The sequence below is a fragment of the Coffea arabica genome, chromosome 5e (assembly GCF_036785885.1).
Source record: "Coffea arabica cultivar ET-39 chromosome 5e, Coffea Arabica ET-39 HiFi, whole genome shotgun sequence".
Lineage (NCBI taxonomy): Eukaryota > Viridiplantae > Streptophyta > Magnoliopsida > Gentianales > Rubiaceae > Coffea > Coffea arabica.
In genome coordinates, this window is record NC_092318.1 from 42,059,106 (window position 1) to 42,067,881 (window position 8,776).

Genomic DNA, 8,776 nt, shown 5'->3' on the forward strand with positions numbered 1-8,776 from the left:
AACCCTAGTTGCAAGTGAAAACCCTAGCCGTCGCAGAATTTTTTTTTTTTTTTTTTTTTATATTTAAACAGAATATGCAACGAACAAAACACGGCTACACTTGAAGGCAGGCTTCAAGACAGAATCACACAACAAGTAATGCACGAAGTGGACACGAAGCAAAAGAAATCAAAGAGTGACTCAACAAGACAACAAAGGCGGACAGATTTTTTTTTTTGTAATAACAATCGGACTTGACACAAAGGAAGACACGACCAGAATTGCAAAATAAAATTGACTAGAAAGCTTACGAACAAACTCAACGGGATATACTTGATGTCGTCGACTAGCTCTGATACCAACTGATGTGAGACGGATCTAGACGAACACCAAGTTGGGATGATTGGCGGAACTTTGACCCTTCAAGAATCACGAGCCACGAACTAAGGAGATTCCTTAACCCACGACTAGCAAATTTAGTGAACCAAAAGTATGGATAGAAGAACGCCACAATCAAGGAGACTACTTGATTGATAAGTTCGATGAACAACTTGAGATTAATTCTCAAGTATTCAAAGGAAATTCTCTTGAGGCAAGATAGAGTGAAATAACTCACATATATTTTATAAAATCTGAATTCCCTTTAATGAATGAAAACCTAGGCTATATATAGCCTTACAGGACTCAAACCCTAGCATGTCCAATGGACGACCTTGCCCTTCATTAAGGGCGAAAATGTCTAACAACTAATTGACTAAAATTAAGACTCCAAATTCGGCCAAAGTGAAGTGAAAATTGACCGAAATTATTAATGCTAACAAACAACTAATAATGGAAACTAAAACCCTAATTAGCAAGCTAGTACTCCGCGAATTAGTCTTTACTTGAATCTTCCAATTCCCCATGTGCTTGAATGGAATGGGCCTTGGTCTCTATATTCTCATCACCCTTAATCCAAGAGAAGAGGGATGATGAATTTATTAAGTTGAAACAGGGAACTCTTAGTGTAGCGGAGTATGAAGGAAAATTTACTAAACTTTCAAAGTACGCTCCCGAACTGGTGACCAATGAGCGAAAAAGGATTAGACGATTTGTTCAGGGACTTAATGTAGAGATACAAGAGGGCCTGGCCGCAGCCCAAATCTCTACGTTTACTGAGGCTTTAGAGAATGCACAAAGGGTTGAGAGTGCAAGATTTCAAATGAGAGACTTCCACAGTAGAAAGAGAAACTTTTCTAGCCATGCTTCTGGACAAGCTAGTAAAAGTGTGCAGCCTTCCAAAATGGAAAAAGGAGTGGGAGGACCAAGGACTGCTGGACCTTCGAGAGGAGTTTTATCTAGAGGAGGTCGTAGCGGACTGACACAGGCAAAAAGGGCGCCTTCTAGTGGTTCAGCGGTGACCCCTCAAGTTTCGTGTGGTTACTGCGAAAAACCCAATCATTCTGAAAATGACTGTTGGAGGAAGTCTGGGAAGTGCCTGACTTGCGGTAGTACCGAGCATCAGCTCGCGAACTGTCCAAACAAAATGAAGACGGGAGGTGATACCCAAAGACCAGAAAAGTCAGCCTCTAAGCAAACCAGTGCCGGAGGGAGTCGACCGAAAGTACCGGCCAGGATTTACGCACTGGATTATCAACAAGTTCCTGAGGCAACTGAGGTGGTAGAAGGTACAATTCCAATCTTGCACCTTTTAGCTAGGATTTTAATTGATCCAGGTGCTTCACATTCTTTTGTAAACCCTAATTTCATGAGTGAGATAGACATGAAACCAATTAAGTTACCATATGATCTTGAGATTAAAACGCCTACTGGGGATCAAAGTCTAATTGCTAACTTGGTGTATCAAGATTGTGAAGTCTGGATTGGGGAACGAAAATTATTGGCTGATTTGATGGGATTAACGATTAAGGGATACGATGTAATCTTGGGGATGGATTGGTTAGCCCGTTATAATGCTCAACTAGACTGTAGGACGAAGGTTGTGGAGTTGCGTATTCCAGGAGAAGCAACCCTGAAATTGGATGTAAGGGATAAATTAGCTTCATCTGCACTTATTTCAGGAATTCGGGTTAGAAAATTATTAAGTAAAGGAGCTCAAGAATATTTGGCTTTTCTTATTAACACCCCTAGTGATAAGGTGAATTTGGAGGACATGCCTATAGTGAAAGACTTTCCTGATGTTTTTCCTGAAGAATTGGAGTCCCTACCCCCGGAACGGGAAATAACCTTTAAGATTCATGTAACTCCGGGAGTAGCCCCTCTTTCTAGGACGCCATATCGAATGGCCCCAGCCGAATTGAAGGAATTGAAATTGCAATTACAAGATTTGTTAGAACGGGGTTTTGTACGGGAAAGTGATTCGCCGTGGGGAGCCCTAGTTTTATTTGTTAAGAAAAAAGACGGAAGTTTGAGGCTGTGTATAGACTATAGAGGCTTGAATGATGTTACAATTAAGAATAAATACACACTGCCCCACATTGATGAATTATTTGACCAATTGCACGGGGCTGTAGTGTTCTCGAAATTGGATTTGAGACAGGGTTATTATCAGTTGAGGATTTTGGAGAAGGACATACCCAAGACTGTTTTTAACTCGAGATATGGGCATTTTGAATTTGTCGTGATGCCATTTGGGTTAACAAATGCTCCTGCTGCTTTTATGGATTTAATGCACAGGGTCTTTAAACCTTATTTAGACCAATTTGTGGTAGTCTTTATTGATGACATATTGGTGTATTCTAAGAATGTGAAAGACCATGAGAAACACTTGAGGGTTGTTTTGCAAATCTTAAGGGAACACCAATTGTATGCTAAGTTTAGCAAGTGTGAGTTTTGGTTAAAAGAAGTGACTTTCTTGGGACACATAATTTCTAAGGATGGGATTAAAGTGGATCCAGGTAAAGTTGAAGCTATTTCGAAAGGGAAACGACCGGAAAATCCTACTGAGGTTCGGAGTTTTATTGGATTAGCAGGGTATTACCGGAGATTCATTCAGAATTTTTCGAAAATTGCTGTACCCATGACTGAATTGACCAAGAAAAATGGGAAGTTTATATGGAGTCCTATGTGTGAGGAAAGTTTTCAGGAATTGAAAAGAAGGTTATCAAGGGCACCTGTGTTAGCTTTGCCAAACGGAAATGATAGTTTTGTGGTTTAAACGGATGCCTCTAAGGAAGGTTTGGGATGTGTTTTGATGCAAAATGACAAAGTGATAGCATATGCCTCTAGGAAGTTAAAATCGCATGAAGGGAATTACCCGACTCATGATTTAGAGTTAGCAGCTGTGGTCTTTGCTTTGAAGAAATGGAGGCATTATCTGTACGGAGTGACATTTGAGGTTTTTACAGACCACAAAAGTCTTAAGTACTTATTTTCACAGAAGGACTGAATTTAAGGCAACGAAGATGGATGGAATTTTTGGAAGACTATGACTGTACGATCAAGTACCATCCTGGGAAGGCCAACGTAGTGGCCGATTCTTTGAGCCGTCAAGTGCAAATGGTTGGATTGATGATTAAGGAGTTTCAATTATTTGAAGAAGTGAGCTACTGGAATCCTCGATTGGAACCAAGGAAGGTAATTTTGGGGAATATTATAGTAACTTCCACTTTATTGGAACGTATTAAGGAATTTCAAGAAAAGGACACGGAAGTGCAAAAATGGGCGGAAAAGGTTAAAATGGAAGACAAGACAGATTTTCATCTGGGGTCAGATGAAATATTGAGATTTCGGAATCGGGTAGTTGTGCCAAAGAATGAAGGACTTAGAAAGGAAATCTTAGAAGAGACACACCGATCAAAGTTTACGGTACATCCAGGAGGGAATAAAATGTACCAAGACTTAAAGAGTCTGTATTGGTGGGAGAACATGAAGAGGAAAATTGCCCAATTTGTCCAAACATGTTTAATTTGTCAACAGGTTAAAGCCGAGCATCAGAAACCATCAGGACTTTTACAACCTCTAGAAATACCTGAGTGGAAATGGGAGAATATCACTATAGATTTTGTATCGGGATTACCAAGAACACAGAGAGACTATGATGCGATTTAGGTAATAGTGGATAGATTGACCAAGTCGGCCCATTTTCTGCCGATTAACATGAAGTACCCGTTGGAGAAGTTGGCCAGGTTGTATTTGGATGAAATCATTAGATTACATGGAATACCCGTGAGTATCGTGTCCGACAGGGATCCGAGATTTGTTTCGAGGTTCTGGCAAAAGATGCAAGAGGTATTGGAGACTAAGTTGAACTTTAGTACCACTTATCATCCCTAGACTGATGGACAGTCGGAGAGGACAATTCAAACACTTGATGACATGTTAAGGACTTGTGTTCTGGATTTTGGAGAAAATTAGAGTAAGTTTTTTACTTTAGTGGAATTTGCCTACAACAATAGTTTCCACTCTTCTATTCAGATGGCCCTGTATGAGACACTTTATGGTCGGAAATGTAGGTTTCCAATTTGTTGGGACGAAATAGGTGAACGGAAAATCTTAGACCCGACCACAGTACCTTGGATTGAGGAAGCTAATGAAAAGGTAAAGTTGGTACGTAAGAGAATTCAGGCTGCCCAGAGCCGCCAAAAAAATGAAATCCGCCAAAAAAATGCGCGCGTAGGCGCACTAGTTGCAATTGATTTTTACGTACTTAAAATATTAGACGATCAGCGTTCCTTGTACGCAATAGAATCAGCAAAACATATCATTTCTTCAAGCTCCATGGACGGCTAGCAGTCAGCAAGGGAGCAACCGAAAACTTTCAACATTTCCTCTACAAAAACTCACTCAAATCACCACCAAACCTTCATAGATTCACACCAAACTTCACATACACTTAACTCTACACTTGGACAACACTTTGAGCTTCAAAAGGGAGGAGCTTTCACGGTTTCTTGGAGCTTCAAGGAGGGCCGAAATTCTGGTCTTAAGCACCAAGGAGGTATATAGTGATCTAACACTCTAAACTTAGTTTATAAGAGTAGGATTACACTTATGAGCTTGAATTTGCATATGGGTTGTTGTTGTTGTTGAAAAAATGGAATGTGGGCTCTATGAACTCCCACCTCTGTCTTGATGGCTGATATGGTGATTGATGCTGTTTATAGTGGTAGTTTAGTGGTTAAAATGATAGATTTATGGAGTATTATTGTTGGAAACTCAAAAGTTGAGGCCATGACAAAAATTTCCGAAACTGCCCCTGTTTTGTTCGGCCATGATAAGGCCAATTTTTGATGATCTAATGGCTTGAACCTGATGTTTATATGTTGTAGTAGATGCGTAAAAATTTTCATTGGAAAACATTAACGTTTGGTTGGGCAAATGAATTTATTTGTGAACTAGTCAAGCTGGAAAACTGTTTTCGGATAACCCTGTCCAGCGGTAGCATTTCGACCACAACTTTGTCCTACGATGTCGAAATTGAGTGCCGTTGGTGGCATTTGAAACTAGACATCCATACCTTTCCAACGGTAAAAAATTCACCTTCTGATTCCATGTGTAGGAGCCGAACCATTCGTTTTAAGATAGCAGTCCTGTTTCTCCATTCTGTTGGAATGATTTGTAGAGGCAGCAACTTGAGGCTCAATTTCGAGCTGGTTGTTCACCAAATTTCGAAACGTTTTATTCTGAGAATCTTTAACCCTATGAATCTATTTTCCAACGCCATAAACCATGCTCAATTCCGAGTTAAGTCGACTGCGTTGTGATCAAAACAAGAACACTGCTCTGTTTTGGAAAAACCTAGTTTTGGACATATTTGAGATGAGACTTGTTGTGATCTTACTAAATGAAATTCTTGGTGTTAAACACCTACCAAATGTACCATGAATGTCCCTTAGACTTTCATTTCATATATGAATCATGATTGGAGGATTTTCTTCGCCAAACGATTGGATTTGGAAAGAAAAGGATTAAAGGCAGATTGCCTTAAGAATTTTTCCAAACTTCAGTTGGTTCGTTGACTGCCTTCCCGAAGGTATTTTTCTGTGAAACTTGATAGAGAGATACCCTTCATATAAGAGTAAAATACTGCCAATTTTGGTACCAATCCAAGTTCGATTCGATACCTAACTAAACTTCCAATGTTGGAAGTTCAAATCTGGAAATTCTTCTCCAGTCTTGAATTTTTCCCAACTTTGAGCTACCATAACTTGGTGCTCGAAACTCCGATTTTCGATCCGCTTGTTCTGTCCTAAACCTTACTTGCACCTCTAATTGAGCTATAAACTTCAAGGGCTGGTTTGCAACGAGTGAATTCTACCGAATTTCCAAAGTTAGCGAAAAACCAACCCCGGCTCAATCTTGGGTGATCAGGAACAGCAACTTTAAGCTCATTTTTGAATACCTTCCAATTAGATTCATGGAACAGTGTCTTCTAAGAACTTTTAGTACTTTCAAATACCATTCCAACGGTACCACGTTTATCAATTTTTGACTAGTAGAAAAGAAGTTATGATTTTTCAAAAATTTTACCAAAAATCAAAAATTCTGGAATTTCAAAAGAAATCCGCGCGGGAAGCATTTTTCTAGAATCCGGCCTTGAATCCGGCCAGTTTCTGGCCGGATAGGCGGCCGGATTGTGGTTGGGATTTGGAAAAAAAAAATGAGGATGGCTACTGCCTCCAATCCGGCCAGGTTCCGGCCGAATTGTGACGTGGCCAGTCCACTTTCAATTTTGGTCACTCGTTTCAGGATTTATTCGCACGTACTCGTTTCCATCCAACGATTTCGAGAATAATAATCCAATTTTACTCGAGTCCTGCACCCTTTTGAGAATCCAACTTAAAATTCAAGTTTAACCGAAATTTTCAAAATATTTCTGAACCCTACTCGTGATCAATCTTTCTCGCCACTTGAGGACTTATAGAAATTGGCTACTATTCGATACTCAGGCACGCACGAGGACCTCCAAGAGGACCCTACCGTGGAAGTTTGAACTCTCAATCCAACCTACTTGCTTGCATATCTTGGTGAGTGTCAAGTGTATGACTACTTGAACTCTATAGATTTGATTCATGCTTTACTTACCTGATTACATGCTTAGCCTATTTGGTTTTGAAAAAAAAAAAGGAGTCGAGTGTATACTTAATCGCACTCGTTCTCATTTGAAACAAATGACTCATGCCTAACATGCTTTGCCTGGTTTATATGACCTGAAATGCATGTTTAAACCTGTCAAATGCTTGAATACATGACATAGTATGCTATCACTGCATACGTCGTTGGAGTGAATCTTCTCGACCCTTACATGATACATGGGGGACGCTCAAACTCATAGGCCGACCTTGGAACTCGAGCCGGCATGGGTTTGGTCGGGAATCTCGGTGAGCCATGAGATTCACATGATAAGCTTGATCTATTGAGAGATCTCGCTTGGCATACTCGTGAAGTATCGCCTTATAAATGTCGTGCGGGCCCGAAGCGGTGTATAGTGGACGGATAAGAAGTAAGTGGTGAACTATGGATATGAAATTTCCACCCGATTGATGGAGAGTCATCGCGGGGAGATATACGAATGACATCGGTAAAATGTGAAACTTAGCTCCTGAGAGCTACCATATCATTGAATTGTTTTTGGTTACATTTTGTTGGCATTATTAATTACTTTCAAATTATTACTTGAATTGTTACTTGGGCTTGTTACCTGAGCTATGTGCCTGCATGTGTGTTCCTGGCCTCACAAGCGTTTTGCTCACCCTGTAGATTTGTTTTCCTTAACAGGATTGAACTTGGCGAGGTATCGAAGAAACCTTCCTAATACACTTTTGTTTAGGGTTTCTATTACTTTTGACTATGTCTTGGCTTTTGGGTTGTATTTTGGAATCCGAATGTAACTTTTGGGGCATGATGTATATTTGGAATTTATGATGGTTGTTGAACACAGGTGCCATTATATTTTGCATGACTGTGTGGCTTATTTTTGGAAGCACTTGCTTTACTTTAGTATTTTGTGACTAAAAGTACTCTTGTGGCACCTGTGTGCTATATTTTTGTGACTACCCCATGACTTGCTAATTGTATGAACTAATATGCTAATTAATGTAAATTATTGTTAATTTCAATGTTTTCTTGATTGGTTCCTGCTTTCTATTTTGTATCGCATAAGTTATTTATTTCTTGCACTAGGCACGCCTAGGTCATGGAAGGACTAAGAGGTGGTCGAGGCCGTGGTCGAGATCGTGGGCGAGGGACTAGACAGGCCCAACCTCAAAGAAGTGACCAGGGATCGGCAACTGCACCGATCCAAGGTCAGAAAAATATTGAGGGTAATCAAGTGGCTACCGCCATTAATAGGATGACTGATATTCTAGAGTGTTTGGCTGATAGACAAGACCCTGGACCGTTCAACCAACCTGGGGGTCAGGGAAGAGGAGAGGATAGAGCCTTAGAGAGGTTCTTGAAATTTAACCCGCCTAAGTTTCTTGGCGAACCTGATCCTGAGGTGGCGGAGAATTGGTTGGAAAGGTTGACCAACATTTTCGCTGCTTTAGACTACACTGAGGATAGGCGAGTGAATTTCGCTGCTTTCCAATTTGAGGGAGTAGCCCGTGCTTGGTGGGATCTGATAAAAGGAAAATAGGAGAGAACTCAAACCCCTTGGACTTGGGAAAACTTCACAAGGGAATTTAATGAAAAGTTTCTTCCACCCTTAATCCAAGAGAAGAGGGATGATGAATTTATTAAGCTGAAACAGGGAACTCTTAGTGTAGCGGAGTATGAAGGAAAATTTACTAAACTTTCAAAGTACGCTCCCGAACTGGTGACCAATGAGCGAAAAAGGATTAAACGGTTTGTTCAG